Genomic DNA, 13,457 nt, shown 5'->3' on the forward strand with positions numbered 1-13,457 from the left:
TTTTTCACAATAAAAAGTTGGGACCATTTACACAAGATTTCTAGGTATTTGAAACAGGGCTGATGGCAGGTTTTAGCAAATGCTCAAATCACCATCTTTTTTTTTTTGAGGCTGGAGTGCAGTGGCGCAGTCACGGCTCACTGCAGCCTCAACCTCCTGGGCTTAAGTGATCCTCCCACCTCAGCCTCTCCAGTAGCTGGGATTACAGGCATGCTTAGAGACAAGATTTCACCATGTTGCCCAAGCTGGTCTCAAACTCCTGGGCTCAAGCAATCTTCTCACCTCCACCTCCCAAAGTGCTGGGATTATAGGCGTGAGGCACAGTGCTGGCCTCAAATCACCATCTTGAGCCAGATGCTCAGCTAAGGTGTTTTTTTTTTTGTGTTGACAGGATCTTGCTCTGTCACCCAGGCTGGAATGCAGTAGCAGAATCACAGCTCATGCAGTGTCGAACTACTCTGGGACTCAGACCATCCTCCCACCTCAGCCTCTCCCCAAGTAGCTGGAACCACAGGTGTGCACCACCATGCCCGGCTAATTTTTTAATTTTTTGTAGAGATGAGCCCTCACTATCTTGCTCTGGCTGGTCTCAAACTCCTGGGCTCAAGTGATCCTCCTACCTCAGCCTCCCAAATTGCTAGGATTCTAGGCATGAGCCACCATGCCTGGCCTCAGCTAAATTTTTAACATTTTAATCTGCTCCTTGGGTTGGTCACCTTTCCTTACCTAATATGTACATGGCTATATTAGTTAGGATATAGGTCCAGCTTCTTGTAACAGTAACACAAATGAACAGAGGCTTAAATACAACAGAACTTTATTTCCTTCAGATGTAACAGACCAGAAGGCAGTACAAGGCTAGTGTAGTAACTGTTCCATGAGGCTATCCATTCATTTACTCTCTTCATCATCACTAGAATGATGCTCCCATCGTATGCTACAAAATGGCTCACATTTTAGTTAGCAGGATGAAGAAGGGAAGGAAAGAGGATCCACCTTTCACAGTAAGGGCACAACCCAAAAGATATGAGTACACATCTTTTCCAGTCTCATCTCATTGACTAATATTTAATCACACTTAGCTGCAATGGAGAACGGGACATGCAATGTTTCGCTGAGGACACATACACATTTCTAAAATGATAATAACTTTAAAGGAAAGTGAGAACAGATATTAGAAGACAATTAGCAGTGTCTGACATGATGGCCACTCCTTTCTCAATCACAGTGTGTTCTTTCCTTTCTTCTTTAATTTTTCTTTTGGATGCAGCCATTTGTTTTCCTAACAAACTCTTTGTGACTCGGAGGTTCATCATTAGTAAAAGATACGCAGTCAAGAAATTTTGGATCTGGCAAAAGCACCCACTGTTCAACAATTCTTGTCTACTTTCACCTTACTGGAATTGCATAATTCCACCAGGGGGTATTCTTTGACCAAAATCAATATATATTCCAGGCTTAACTCAGTCTATCATTAGCTTGCCTGATTCCCCTGTAGTATGTCTCAACTTCTGTGTTTCCTTCTTGTGGAGTTCTAACTCTACACATGTCCTGAGCATGTACCCACAAGGACATGCCATACCTGCTTCTTGGCCCATAATTGTGTTGCCTTGAAACTCATCTAAAATGCATGACAGGCCAGGCACGGTGGTTCACGAGTGTGTAATCACAGCACTTTGGGAGGCCGAGGCAGGTGGATCACCTGTGGTCAGGAGTTTGAGACCAACCTGGCCAACATGGTGAAACCCCATCTCTACTAAAAATACTAAAATTAGTCCGGCGTGGTGGTGGGCGCCTGTAGTCCCAGCTACTCGGGAGGTTGAGGCAGGAGAATTGCTTGAACCTGGGAGGCAGAGGTTGCAGTGAGCCGAGATAGCACCACTGCACTCCAGCCTGGGCAACAGAGTGAGACTCTGTCCGAAAATAATAAAATAAAATAATAAATAAAATGCATGATATATTTTACAATGATCCTCTTGGTCTTTTCTTCATAAATCTGTTCAAATTTTACGTACCCACTTTATATGATGGTATGCAGTAGTTTCCTATTGCAGTCAGAACAAACAACCAGAACTTACAGGCTTAAAAATACAAACTTGTTCTACTACTGTTCTGTAGGTCAGAAGTCTGGTTTAGCTCGTATGGTTTCTCTGCTCTGCGTTTCACAAGGCCATAATCAAGGTATCAGCCAGCTAGACTCTCTCATCAGGAGGCTATGGGAAGAATCTGCTTCCAAGCTCATTCAGGTTGTCAAAATCTAGCTCTTTATGTTGATAGAACTGAGGACCCTGTTTACTTGTTGGCTGTCAGTTGGGAGCCATTCTTGGCTCTCAGAGGCCTCTCTCCCAACCTTGCAAATGGCCCCTACATCTTATGCTTGTAATTTCTCTGACTTTTCCTTCTGCCATATCGCTTTTGCTGCCAGCTAGGGCAGGTTCTCAGCTTTTAAGAGCTCATGCCAAAATGAGATTGGGCCTACCTGGGCAATCCAAGATAATCTCCCTATATTTAAGTTTGTACCCTTAATTACATCTGCAAAGTCCCTTTTGTCATATTAATATATCATATTCACAGGTTGTAAGGATTAAAGTATGAACAGTTTGGGGTCGGGGAGGGGTGCGCAGGGGGGAGGGGATGCATTTTTCTACCATGTGTTTTTTTTCCAATTGCTCTAAATTTATATGGACTCTTTAAGTGCACGTTTAGGAGGACACCACTCAATAGCATTGTAGATCTGGATTCCAACCAGTAGAGTAATTCCTGTGCTTTTTTTTTTTTTTTTTTTTCTTTCCTTCTCTTCCTGTCTTTCCCTGGTCTCTTTGAGACCTAGATAACCTCCATGACCTAGTAACAAAATATCTCCCTGTTTTTTTTTTTTTTTTTTTTTTTTTTGAGACGGAGTCTGGCTCTGTCACCCAGGCTGGAGCGCAGTGGCCGGATCTCTGCTCACTGCAAGCTCCTCCTCCCGGGTTTACGCCATTCTCCTGCCTCAGCCTCCGGAGTAGCTGGGACTACAGGCGCCCGCCACCTCGCCTGGCTAGTTTTTTTTTTTTTTTTTTTTTGTACTTTTTAGTAGAGACGGGGTTTCACCTTGTTAGCCAGGATGGTCTCGATCTCCTGACCTCGTGATCCGCCCGTCTCGGCCTCCCAAAGTGCTGGGATTACAGGCTTGAGCCACCGCGCCCAGCCAATATCTCCCTGTTTTCTAGTTACATCTTTAAGAACCTTTAGATCTTGGGTGTATCTTCTTTTTCCTTTCATCTCTGTCTAGCTTGCTCTCCAAGATCACATTTTCCTAAGAATTGATTGCTAAGGATGAGAATTCCCAAGGATGAGAATTTTCCTTCTTATCCTCCATCTTAAACAGTATATCTTCTTGTACTGTTTTCTTTTATTGTCTCACTGCTCTTGTTCTGACAGTAAGACCAAAGCTTATTCTTTTTTTTTCTAGTGATTTACTATGGGAAATTTCAAACATATACAAAATTAGAAAGAATACTATAACAAACCCGTAGAGAATAGCATAATGAATCCCTCGGCTTCAATAATTATCAATACTTTATACATTTTAATTCATCTACTCATGCATTTTTTTGGAATATTTTAAAGTAAATCCCAGGACATCATGTTATCTCACTCACAAATAAATCGATATGAAGCATTATTTTGAAAGAAATTCAGTACCTCCTCGATTTTATGAGCAAACCATATTCCTAGAGAAGTTAGTCTTTAAAGGTTTTTGCTTAGCCTCTGGAATTTTAATAATTTCATGACTTGTTTCTCCACCTCAATACAAGAGGATATATCCTTTGTATGATAAACACTCCCATTCCTCTAGCTGTAACTTGATAAAAATCACCTGCCTTCCTAGGTTAAACGCATTGTCTGGGTCTTTAAAATCCAAAGTCATGGTCATGGCTCTGGTAACTAATAAATCCAGAGCCACCCTGAGGTCATGCAGAGGTGGTGGTAGGTGGGTGAATCTAGGAATCTGTGAATGTGCCACAAAAATTCAAGAAGGCAGCCCCTTCATAGTTGTGTTTTGTTGTTGTTGTTGTTGTTGTTTGTTTGTTTTTGCTTGTCTCTTGAATGGGATGCAATTCAAAACACGATAGAGGAACAGTACTGATAGAATGCCACCTACTAACATGTAGAAGATACAATCTCACTCTAGTACTTTGTGGTTCACATGGAATTTGGCTACTTTTGCAGTTTAAAGTCCTGGCCTGTAATCTTGGCTGAGAAACAGAGGAAAGGGAGCAAATATTTTTCAGCCTTCTGATAGTGAAAAGGTCTGATTATTGAAACTTTGTTTTGAGGCAAACCTTAGCCAAGGCTAAAATATTATTTTCCTGATACTCTTATCCATGCCTCAGCCACAAAAGCATGCACAGTCTGTTCTTACTGAGGGTCTGCATGGGCCTATCTGCTTTTAGATACCAGCTACGATTGCAAGGTCAAAAACCTTTGAGGCTTATGTTTTCTAAGGCCACTGTCTATGAAGAGCGGTTATGTGCCTGCAGACACCAGTTATCATATAAACTGCTGTAAACTTCCAAAGTCAATGATGCACATGGCCAGTACTTTCTAGGGCCTGCTCTTATGAAAAAGAAAAAAACAGCCAGAACACTTTTGCATACCGGCCACCACACTGCTACAAAGAGAATTGCCTCCCTCACATGCCAGTCATTGCATCCATTTCTCAAGGTTTCCCCATTCATACACCATGGGATCTCTAAAAATATCATATAATCACACCAGTCTCTCCCTCCACTGAATTCCTAATTGAGAAATAGACACAGGAATTAAAGAGGAATCAGAATATTGAGATATATTGTTGTTAAGACTGGTTTGGAGAATAGGTCTGTGGCCTGTAGCCTGAATTAGGTTTCCAATTCATTTATCCCAAGCCTAGACTTTTTCACCCTCCTGAGGTGACAGATGGGTCTGTATAGCAGACCCTCACCCCACCAGTCACAGAAAGGGTGCTCATCCACCTGCAGGCCTCCCTACCCTCGTAGGCTGATAACATGGAGGGGCAGAGAGGAGAACACAGGTGTGCTGTGGGCAAGGGAACTCCGAAAAAGAGGGAGCAGGGAGCTTAGCAGGGGCTGAGCAACAGGCACTCAGTCCTATCTTGGAACCTCACCAATGAAGTCACTGCGGGGAGGAGGTGCGGAGGGGCTGCAGGAAGCTTTCTTCACAATACTTCTGAAAGTGCAGAAGTTCCTATTTTGTGGACAGGTGGGAATACAAGAATGGGGGATGCCAGCTAACTTATGGCTGCGGTTAAAGGGAAGGGCCCCCTCCCCCAGAGGTCAGGGCTTTCTCCAGGGGCCAGCCTTACAGCCTTACATTCTTACTGTGTGACTGAAACAAATGGAACAGAAGAATAGGTAGAATTGGGTGTTCTGGTGCTCAGTAGAGACAGTGGAACCGACTGGTTTTGCTCCATGAACACCTCTTAAGAGTCTTTGCCTAATTGCTGTGGCTACCTGGGAGGGAGAGAACTTTAGAGTTAATTTAAGCCCAGTTATTGTTTTTGTTTTTGTTGGCCTCAGATGGCAGAGGACATCAAGTCCAAATGCGAGACAGAGGATGAAAGAGAGTTTAAAACACAACTTGCAAACCGGTAGCCTGCTGAATAGATCCAACCCACAGATGTGTTTGACTTAGCCCATAAGAATTTTCAAAAATATTTTGTAAATTACTTGTCAGTATATAAAAATTGGTAGAGTTCACATAAAGACCCAGATTTTATAGCTTCTCTGGAACAGTTCAAAGATTCTGGATATGTGGATGTGCATTTCTATAGGGCAAAATCAGCTGGGTGGAATAGCCACTGCTTCATTTAGGAAGGGGTACAGTTTCCATCCAGGCTCTTGTATGACCTGCTTAGCCCCTGCCCACGTTTGAGTTTGTGTTCTCTCAGTTAAATTGGCCAGCACTAGAGGTTGTTTGTGATCTGAAAGAAATGCAAATCATCCATCTCTGTGAGTGTCTAATCATGTCAGAGCGAGTATTTGGCAACGTGGAGAGTGCCAGGGAGGTGTATGCCAAGAATCTGACCATCCATCGGGAGGGGGAGGAATGAGGAGACATCTGTCTATATAATGAGGATGGAGAAATTGTTATGAAAGGCAGGAGAAAAGGGGGCCACAGCCCATAGTGCAGAGAAGCAGGCTAGACTGGAGCAGGTGACTGCGGGAGTCAATTACAGCCAAGTGTTGCTAGGGCAACTCAGGCTCCGCGCACAGCCTGGAGGGCCTCCGGCCTTCTTACTGCTAAGGCAGCTGATTTAGGAGGCCGGAACTCTGAAGTCTGAGAAGCTGATGAGGAAAAAGACAAGGTTGCAGAAGCATTGTTTTAGGTTGGGGCTAAAGTCTTGAAGCAGACACAAAGGGAGCTACAATGTCCCACATGGGGCTACTGGTGGTCATTCTAAAGGCCTCTGGAATTGGGAACTATCACATCTCACCCCTTAGGGCAGTTATTTCCAAACTGCAGGTCTCAAAGCATTGGTGGGCTGTGAAATCAATTTAGTGGAGTGAAATCAACATTTAACAGAATGAATAGAAAAATAAAAAAAAAAGAAATAGTTTTTTTTCTTTAAACAGAGTGCATTCACATAATAAAGGTAAATATTATTTTGTGAAACACTGGCTTCAGATGTGTGTGTGTGTGTGCGCGCATGCGTGTGTGTGTGTGTGTTTACATGCACAGGTACATGTACTGAGTTGTGATGTCAAATATGGTATGTTTCTTATTCTGTAAATTGATCTCAAAAACCTTTGAAAGCCACTACCACAGGCCACAGAATCAGTCACCATGGCTAGCTGACTGGATGGACCTGATTTGGCATGTCCAGTTGACTTCTTTTCTCTTTATTTTTGGTTTTTGTTGTTCTTGTGAGCAAGATGGGCAGATGTAGACCAATCATAGTTTTCTAAGGAGCCACTCTCTGGTATCAGAAAACAAACAAAACAAAACAAAACAAAAAACGCAGGTAATGTTGAGCCTGCTGGGAAACAGGTTTTGGGGTGTGGCTTCTCAGAGAGACACAATTGCTTGGGATTCTACACCCTGGGAGTGGTAGAGTGGTAGCACTACAGAAGAGCATGCGAGTAAAGCCAAAAGGAGAGCCTGCTCCATGGTGCTGGTCCCAAATTCTGTTCTTGTGTGGAATCTTCCAGGATTTGTAGGAGCAATATCATCCCTACCATTTTCTGCATGGCCCACACTATTGATGCCCCACCCAATGGCCATCCTTCACTTTCTTCCTCCCTCATAGAGACCCTAGTTTTGTTCTCACATAGGGCAACACTGTACATCAAGAGAGCAGGGATTTTCAAATGAAGACCTACAAAATACAAGCCCCAAATTTGTATTAGCTTCAAAAGACATAACAATTACTTAATTTGTTATACAACTTTCTAAATGTGTATTCTCAACTTTTGTATTCAGCTTGTCGCAGTCTGGTAACCAACAGTTTATAGACTCGCACCAGTCCAGGGACCACACCATGAGTGGCACTAGTCTGAGCTGATTAATCATGATAATTCTATTTCCCTTGCCAAATGATTGGTTTAAGCATGGGCATGAGACACGATTTCTGGCCAATAAGAGGGGATATCTGCTGGGGGCATAGGGAGAAGTTTCTCTTGGTCTTAATAAAGGGCATATAACAGTTATGTTCTTTCTTCCAGACTCTTAATGCTATTATATGGCCTTGGGATACCTGAGTACCTGTGGATGTCTTATAATCATAAGGTGAAGGACCAATAGGCTGAAGATAGTGGAAACAGGTGGAAGGAAACTAGGTCCTTAGGGATGTTGCTGGGCTGCTGAATTACTTGCCCTGGAATCCCTCTATAGCCCAACTTATGGGAAATAATAAAATATTGTGTGTTTGGCTTTGCTATTATTTGTAACTGAAATAATTCTAATTGATGCACCTTGTAGAACATGACAGGGTTAACTGGTTTGAGCACAGAGGCTTACCTGTACTAAGGATATTTTACAGTGAGCTTAGAACTCCCAGAAGAAATTGTAAGGATAAAAAAATGGTTAGATAAACCTAAAGTTGTGTACTGACCCACAAGACATAGCAGGTGTCATTCTAATTATAGCATCATTTCTTGTACTTTTGTCCATACAGTAATTTTGACGTTTTGTGTATAGTTCCAAGAATTTTAACACATGCATGGGTTAATGTAACCACCACCACAATCAGGATACAGAAAAGTTCTATCACCTCCAAAAACTTTATTGTGTTATTGCTTTGAATTTGCATGCCTCCACGCCTAATCTCTGACCTGTTCTCTATCACTATAGTTTGTCTTCTGAAAAAATGTCATATAAATAAAAACATACAGGCCGGGTGTGGTGGCTTATGCCTGTTATCCCAGCACTTTGGGAGGCCGAGGGGGGCAGATTGTTTGAGGTCAGGAGTTTAAGACCAACCTGGCCAACATGGTGAAACCCTGTCTCTACTAAAAATACAAAAATTAGCCCGGCATGTTGGCACGCGCCTGAGTCCCATCTACTCAGGAGGCTGAGGCATGAGAATCTCTTGAACCCGTAGGCAAGGTTCCAGTCAGCCAATATCGTGCCACTGCACTCCAGCCTGAGCAACAGAGCGAGACTCATCTCAAAAAACAAAACAAAACAAAACAAAAAACAAATTAACCTAGCGTGGTGGCGCGTGTCTTTAAGTCCCAGCTACTGGGGAGGCTGAGGCAGTAGAATCAGTTGAATCCGGGAGGTGGAGGTTGTAGTGAGCCGAGATCATGCCATTGCACTCCAGCCTGGGCAACAAGAGTGAAAGTCTCTCTCTCTCAAAAATAAAAATAAAACAAAACAAAGCAAAACAAAGCAAAATAAAATAAAAAGAAAGAAAAAAAGAAAGTTCCAAATTTTTCCCTATGTTTTCTTCTAAAAATCTTATAGTTATATTATATCCAGATCTATGCTCCATTTTGAGTTAATTTCTGTATAAGGTGTGAGGTTTTGATCAAGATTTGTATGAGTCCATTTCTGCATTCTCTATTCTGTTATGTTAGTCTATATATCTATCTTTTCTCCAAAACCGTACTGTCTCGATTACTACAGTTATGTGGTAAGTCTTAAAATCAGGTATAGCAGTGTGATTCCTCCAACTTTATTAATCTTTTCAAAATTGCTTTGGCTATTCTTGTTTTTTTGCCTTTCCATGTAAATTTTAGAGTTGATGTATATCCACAAAAAATCTTGCTGGGATTTTAATAGGAATTGAATGAAGTCTATAGATCAACTTAGAGAGAACTGACATCTCTAATATGTTAAGTGTTCTAGTCCATGAACACGGTCTATCTCTCCAAATTGAGGACTTTGGAGATTTCTTTCATCAGCATTTTGTACTTTTCAGCATAAAGGTCCTGTACACGTTCTGTTAGATTCTTACCTAAGCATTTTATTTTTGGGGAGCTATTACAAATAGTATTGTTCATTACTAGGATAAAGAAATGTGATTGATTTCTGTGTGTTGACTTTGTATCCTGCAACTTTGCTAAATTCATGTATTAGTTCTAGGGAGGTGTGTGTGTTTGCGTGTGTGTGTGTGTGTGTGTGCTATTTGGGATTTTCTGTGTAGACAGTCATGCCATCTGTGAATAGGGATGGCTTCATTTTCCTTTCCTCTTCTCTCCTCTCCCTTCCTAACTACCTAGAGTTTAGAAACCTAGTTTGGACAAGATATGAGGATAGGGGATAAGTAGAGTTGTAATAGGTCATCTGTAAATTGTTCAAGTTGATTAACAGTCACTCTACAAGGCGATAAAAATATCATTATGTGCAGATGATGTGATTGTGTACTATGAAAAATAAAAAAAATACTAAAAATTTAAGAATAATAAATACTACAAAAATACCAAATACTCATTGAGGGCCAGGAACAGTTCTAATCATTGTACATAAATGAACTTATCCAGTAATTGCAACCTTATGAGGTGGGTATTATTATCCCCATTTTACAGAAGAGGAAACTATGAATGGCGGAGCTGGGTACAAATCCAGCTCCAGTGCTGGCATTCTTAACTATTGTGCAATGGAACAGAAAATTCTACAAATGGATCCCAAAATGTCAGGGAGTTTAGTATTTGATAAAGGGGACATTTTAAGTTAATGAGTGAAATGTCAACTATTCAATAATTATGAAGAACAATTGGATAGATCTTGAGAAAAAATTAAACTTGGAACCCTACATTTGTACTACAGGCCAAAATAAAACTCATATGAGACAAATATTTTAATGTAATATTCAAAACCATAAAGGTGTTAGAAGAAAACATAGATGAAGAGTTTTCTAGTCTTGAAGTGGGCAAAGCCTTTTAGAACACAGCACTTAAACCAGGTACTATAAATAAATGAAATGATAACAAATTTGATTATATAAAGGATGTTAAACTTGTATGTTCTAAGAAACAGTTTTACAAGGTTAAAACACAAACAAAAAACTGAAGAACATATTTATGACAGGAAGACAAGAGTATTATCCGTGATATAAAAAGAGCTATTCCAACTCAACAAAAAAGACTATTCAACAAAAAACATGGGCAAAATATACAAACAAGCTATGCATTTAAAAGAAGAAGAATACAAATGGCCAAGAAACTAATTAAAAGACATTCAACCTTGCCAAAAATCAAAGATATGAAAATGCAAAGAATGACATATCATTTTGTAAGTATCAGATTACCAAAGAAAAAAATTAGTGAAAATGCATGGCTCTGGCAAGGGTATGGGGGGAAAAGCACTCTCATACTTGGGTACTACAAATATAAATTCACATAATCTCTTTTGGAGGGCAATTTGGCAATATCTATCCAATTGCAGAATGTGCATTCCCTTTGCAGGAATTCAATTTCTATTTATTTATCTTATAGGAGTACAAACATGTATAAAGCTATTTCTACAAGAATGTTCATTTCAGCACTCTCTATAATAATGAAAACTCAGTAACAATCCAAAGGAATATCTACTCTATGTGAATAATTTAAAAATAAGGTAAATCTTTTATGTATTGGCATGTTAAGACACTCATAATCTGTTGTTACCTCTATTTATTTCTGAGTAGCCTCAGGGGATTTCTTATAGGACAACTGTTACTTAAGTTAGCACAGCTTTCTATCCTGTAAAATGGGCATAATCACATCAAAAATATTTATTGAACAGATACAATTGCCAGGCACTGTAATAGGTGGTGGGGTATGAGTAGGAACAAAAACAGGCTTGGTCCCTGCCTCCGAGGAGCTCACTGTTCAGTGTAGAGGTGTGAGGTGTGTGTATGTAGGGTTGGGGGGAACAGATGTTAATCACACAATTGTATAATTGTTTTGGGTGGTGTGGGAGGAAAATAGCAGAGTATTATGAATGCGTATTACAGTGGGCCTTGATCCAGTTTTTGGGGGGGGTCAAGGAAGGCTTCTCTGAAGCAATATTTAATTTTTTTAAAAAAACAAGTGATGGGCCAGGCACTGTGTGCTAGCTCCAGAGATTAATTAAAAAGAATAAGGTAAACATATAGACACTGACAGAAAGAATTTCAAGAATGCATTGTCAATAAGGCAAGTTGCAAAACTTAAATATATCATTATTTCTCCTTTTTTGGTTTAAAAAATCTGCATTGTAATATAGGTGTAAATGTATATATAGAAAAAGATCTGAAAGAATATACATCATGCCATTAACTCTATTCGAATAATTTATGGGTTTGTCTGATCTTCTGTATGTAATCAGTTAAAAAGAAAGATATTTATATATATAAAAATGACAGCATGAATATTAGAAACATTGGTATTCAGGCTGGGCACGGTGGCTCACACCTGTAATCCCAGCACTTTGGGAGGCTGAGGTGAGTGGATCACTTGAGGTCAGGAGTTTGAGATCATCCTGGTCAACATGGTGAAACCCCATCTCTGCTAATAATACAAAAATTAGCCGGGTGTGGTGGCACGTGTGCCTGTAATCCCAGCTACTAAGGAGGCTGAGGCAGGAGAATCAATTGAACTGGGGAGGCAGAGGTTGCAGGGACCCAGGATCGCACCACTGTATTCCAGCCCGGGCGGCAGAGTGAAACTGTGTCTCAAAAAAAAAAAAAAAAAAAAAAAAAAAGGAAAGAAAGAAAGAAAGAAAGAAAGAAAGAAAGAAAGAAAGAAAGCAAGAAAGCAGGCATTCAAGGAAAAAAAAAAACTTTAAACAGGGTAAAGAGAGATACTGAAGAGTTTGAGGTGACAGTGAGCTATGATTGTGCCACTGCACTCTAGCTCTAGGCACCAGAGTGAGATCCTGTCTCTAAAAAAAGAAAAAAAGAGACTATCTACCAAGACTATCTTCTGTCATAAACATACATAGCAAACAATATTCCATTAAATGTATGAAGAAAACAGTTACAAAAGCACATAAGTTGTACGCTATAAAGTTTTAAAAAAAGCCTATGCAACTCTTGCCAAGATTGATCAGGTACTGAGTCATTAAAGAAAGCACAATGCATTTCCGATAGTAGAAATAATAAAAGTCACATTAATGGAACACAGTGCCGTACAGCTAACCTCTAACCACAAAAACATCCAGATAAGAAAAAATTTGAGTCATCTCACAAAGAAAATACTTCTAAATATCTCATGGTCAAAGAAGAAATCAAACCTAAAATTATAAACTAGAAATTAATGAGAATGAGAGCACTTCATATGAAGTAAAACACTGAAAAAAATAAACTTAGAGAAAACTGGAGGAAGATATTAATAAACATGAAAGCTGAAAATAATAACTTAAGTAGAGAATAGGGAAAAATGGTAGACTAGAAAAATAAATCTAAGAAATAGTTCTTTGAAAATATCAACAGAATAAACTCTAGAGAGTTTAGTTAACTGAGAAAGAGAAATGCATAAAAATAAGATGGCTTGATTGGTGGATAGATAAATGATATATATGTAGTACAGTTATAACAAAACATGGTGAAATCAATGTGGTGGGTATGCAGATGTAAAATTCTTTCAACGTTGTCCTATGTTTGAAAACGTTCATAATAAAATAGTAAAAATCTCTTGGGGCACAGCGCAGTGGCTTATGCCTGAAACAACAACTTTGGGAGGCTGAGGCGGATTGGAGAGGATTACTTGAGCCAGGAGTTTGGGACAAGGCTGGGCAACATAGTGAGACCTCGTCTTGTTCCCCACTTTCCCCCTGCAAAAAAAATTTAGCCAGGCATGGTGGCTTGTACCTGTAGTCCCAGCTATTCGGGATGCTGAGGCGAGAAGATCCCTTGATCCCTTGAGCCCAAGAGATCGAGGCTGCAGCGAGCCGTGATCATGCCCCTGGGAGACAGAGTGAGACTGTCACAAAAAAGAAAGAGAAAGAAAGAAAGAAAGAAAGAAAGAAAGAAAGAAAGAAAGAAAGAAAGAAAGAAAGAAAGAAAATAC

Source organism: Chlorocebus sabaeus, chromosome X (genome assembly GCF_047675955.1).
Source record: "Chlorocebus sabaeus isolate Y175 chromosome X, mChlSab1.0.hap1, whole genome shotgun sequence".
Lineage (NCBI taxonomy): Eukaryota > Metazoa > Chordata > Mammalia > Primates > Cercopithecidae > Chlorocebus > Chlorocebus sabaeus.